The 3,909-nt window shown below is 42.0% G+C and overlaps 1 pseudogene; it reads right to left on the bottom strand.

Moving 5' to 3' along the window:
- LOC102883987 overlaps window positions 1–2,931 on the bottom strand; it is a 165,730-nt pseudogene extending 162,799 nt beyond the window's left edge.
- Window positions 2,932–3,909: the final 978 nt, after the last annotated feature.

Raw genomic sequence — 3,909 nt, 5'->3', positions numbered from 1 at the left:
CAAGATCGTCCTGTGATCTTGAAAAAGTGAAGCTGCAGGACAAAAGTGTATTTAAAGAAAGATATTATGGGACCGGAAGCTTAGAGAATTTAACTTTACTTCTGTGACTCAGATGCCTCCCATTTTAAGCAAGTCATCTGAACGCTGTGTACTTTGGTTTTTGCCATTGAGCTTTTATAAAAAGGAAACCAATAAAAATATAGTACCCAAAATATCGGCCCCTAACAAACTTCCAATAAATGGCTCATTAAAATCCTCTTCAGAGTGCTGTGGGTGAAAAATTAATGGACTTAGCAGCAAGTTCGTTGGTATTTTATGAACATTCTATGCCTTCCTCCTCTTATCTCCTCCTGTCAGAGTTTTCATTCAGTTCTTTTCTTCCCATGAGCAATACTTGGATTTGCCTGATGTGTCTCAGAGGCATGAAAATTTTAGTGAAAAACGTGGGAAAAGCAGGTTGTGATGAAACTTGGGGTACATAGTCTTGGACATGATAGGATTTCTGTGTCCTCACGCATGCTTCTGTCCTAAGACACAGTGTCACAGTCAGTACTCCTGCAATGGGTCAAGGCAGAAGAACCTATGGGCTCAGATCCTGGCTCCATTCCTGATTAACTGTGTGGTTTTCAGCAAGGTCTGCAACCTCTAAGCCTTACTCTGCTCATGTGTAAAGTCTTCCTTGGGAGCCGTGAGGATTACGTGAAAGGAAAGCACAAGAAGCATGTGACACAGTGCCTGGCATATAGTTAACATGCATCAGTTGGCTCTCACATAAGCTCAATGGAGAATATTTTTTAAATATTAAACTAGTCTCTCTTTCTCCTGCCTTCAAATATTAATACCTAGCAAATCTTGTTTCCCTAAATTCCTTTGGCCTTTACAGTTGATTGCGCCAGGGAAAGTGGTTGGGCACACACTAAAATACAGAGGTCATCATTTACTCTCAGTTAGAAAGCTAGCTGACTGTTTGAGTCTATAGTGTGACGATAACCTTGAAAGCCAAGCTTTTGGGGGGTGGGGGGGAAGCGACTTCTACATTGTAAGGCTTCCCTTTACTTACCGAGAGCCAAGCGTGGTAGACGTGGACTCCAGAGCTTTACTTACCAGTCCTAGAAAAAGGAAGAAGGAAGATATAATGTAAGAAAAAACTTCACCTGACTGAAAGGGAAAGTAAAAAAGCCTTTCAGGTTCCGGAGAGAGGAGTTCAGGAAGGAGAAAGAGAGGCATGATGTCACAATTGAGGAAAATAATTTCACCATCAGGATCAGAATTCTGGGTAGAAGAGAGTTTGAGAAACTCTGAGACCAGGTAGACATATTCCAAGCATCTCAAGATAAATGTTAGGGAATTCCAGAGCCCTTTAGGGGAGGGCTCCATTTTCAGCTTAGCACTAGAGCGACATGGCGCCACCCAGATGGGAGTTTAGAAAAGTGGAGGTGCCGTTCTAGGCCTGGGTGGAGCTCCAGAACCCTTAGGTGTCTCAGTAAAAGAACCAAGATGTCTGAGGGGTGAGATGTGTTTATTTCATGATGCTGAGTCCTCATGTCAGGGGACTATGGCAGAAACCACAAACGTCTACCGCAGGTGCTAGGTGCAAATGAGAAGAGCTGCTTCACAGTAGAGACAAACATGGGCAACAGAGACAAGATCCGAACAGTCAAATCATGACAGAGGCCTGGAGCCTTCAAGGAACAGCAGAGACAGAGTAACCCTGAAGCGGCAACATTAACTTCTCTCTGCTACCTGTGGAGATGAAGCACTCCCAAACAGGATAAGATCTGAGAGGAGATAAAGAATCTATGTTTACTTTTGCCTATCTGAATATAATTTATAAATTTCTAACCTTTCTACAAAAGTAATTGAGAAGCTGACTTTGTTTGTTCTATACTGTAAGGGGAGGTATTTGGCATAGGATATCTCCTCCACAGAGCTGTGAAGAACAGAGAAAGATACCTTTTGAAAAATAAGTTTTGAAGCTCCATGGAATAAAGATGGTAGTTTGCCACAATAACATATTATTTTTCCATATTAGAGTAGGTCACCTAAAGACATCCACCAAAACACACACACCTGTAGACAGGCCACGCCAGCCACTTAGCTATAGGAGTAGTCCTAAACAAATTTTGAGTCCTAATCAGATGTACCTCAGTACTTACTGCCTGAAGCACTCCTTGTTTTGGGGCTGAAGTAATCCAACTAAAAATATACCTACCAATCAACACCTCCCTGTTGTTTCTAGCTGTGTAGATGCTAAGGGCAGAAAAAGTCTCCAAATATACTTCAAAGAGCCCACAGTTCTTCGGGACGCTAATTCACACCAGTATTGTGGAAAGCAGAATAGATGTGTAGCACAGTCACCAATAATGTCAACAAAGGCAAGGTGTTAGTGTGTGAAATGAGTTGTTATTTTGATGACAGTGATGATATCAGTGGTTCTTCCTTACAATCATAGGGTACTTTTAGATCACGGACACTAAAATTACCAACCAGTAATGTGGAGATCAAATTTACAGCAACCATTAAAAATAAATTGGTTCATTTCAACTCAGTGGCATTAAGCAACAGAAAGAATGTGAAGTTCTCGGGCTAGTTTGTACCATGTCTTTGCAGCTTAGGCTTGAAGTTCTGGACGGATGGTCTTTCAGACATTGCTCAACTAAGAGGTCATTCCTCCTTTTGTCAGAATGGAAATCCCCAAAATGTATATTTTAGAGTCTGCGGACTCTCTTAGTCATTTATTTCATTCACTCTAAAAGCTTCACTGTTGGAAAATTATTTTGTAATGAAAGTTCTCCAGCCTCAGGAGGAGTCACTATGTCCTCGAATGTCTGTCAGTTTTAGTCCAAGTCTCCGTCTTGAATACGGGAGGTCTTGCCTCCTCCTCAAGTATTGCTGAGGATCCTTGGATGGCTTACGTTCCTGGTGGTGCATATTGTATCAGGAGTTGGGTCCAGCTTCATGTACCTGAAACTTAACTGCTGTAATTTAAACAAATAGAAAGATTGGTGTTTTTCTCACACATTTAAGTCTGGAGGTGAGCAGCCCCAGGGCTCTGTAAGGTCTTCAGCATTCCAGGCCCCTTCAGTATTTCTGTCCTCTATCCTTATTACATGGCTTTGCTTCATTCTTATTGCTTCATGGTCACACAATAGCTGCCCCTTTTCCAAGGTCATATCTTTTCTCTGAGCAAAAAGAGAAGACAAAGGTCTAAAGGGCAACACCTGAAGCAGGAAAGCTAAACTCTTCCAGAAATACCTTGGGGATGTGCCACCTGGGCCAGTCTTCCTATTCCTCTAGCTTGACATCCTATTGCTGAGAACTCTTTATTTCCTTATTCATTCAGTTAAAAATACATTTTAGCAACTTCTGTGGGTCAAGGGCTATTGTAGACATTGTTGATACCGAAAGAACTAAGATCTCAGGGCCCTACCTTGATGGGACTGACATAGAGGAAAACTGGTTACAGCTCTTGTTGTCTTAGCTGAGCACTTTCGTGCAGGGCACAGCTTACACCACTGTTAATGACGAACCTGATCATTCCCCAGGGATCCAGGCTCCTTTCGCTCTACCAGAAAAAATAAGTCAGAAAAAAAGAAAAGCCAGAAAGAAACATTATTTTTGCTGAAATAAACCTGCTGACCTATTCCAAGTCTTATATTATCAAACAGGATATTTACCATCTCAGTCTGAAGCACCTGCCTTGAGGTCACTCCATTTGTTCCAAGAGCTTCCTCGAGAAGAACATTTTCACCTTCTTCCCACATGAGAGATGTTGCTAAACACCATTCCAGTTTTTACGTTTACAGCCACCAAGAGTTCAGAAAATTTGGGATCCAGTGTTGGAGCATCCATCAAATGTGTACCTGTCTAATGGAGATTCCCCACAGAGCAGTTCGTGCCTATCAATGG

The sequence above is a fragment of the Pteropus alecto genome, unplaced genomic scaffold, assembly GCF_000325575.1.
Source record: "Pteropus alecto unplaced genomic scaffold, ASM32557v1 scaffold20, whole genome shotgun sequence".
In the NCBI taxonomy this organism is placed as follows: domain Eukaryota; kingdom Metazoa; phylum Chordata; class Mammalia; order Chiroptera; family Pteropodidae; genus Pteropus; species Pteropus alecto.
This window is presented reverse-complemented; position numbering and strand designations above follow the sequence as displayed.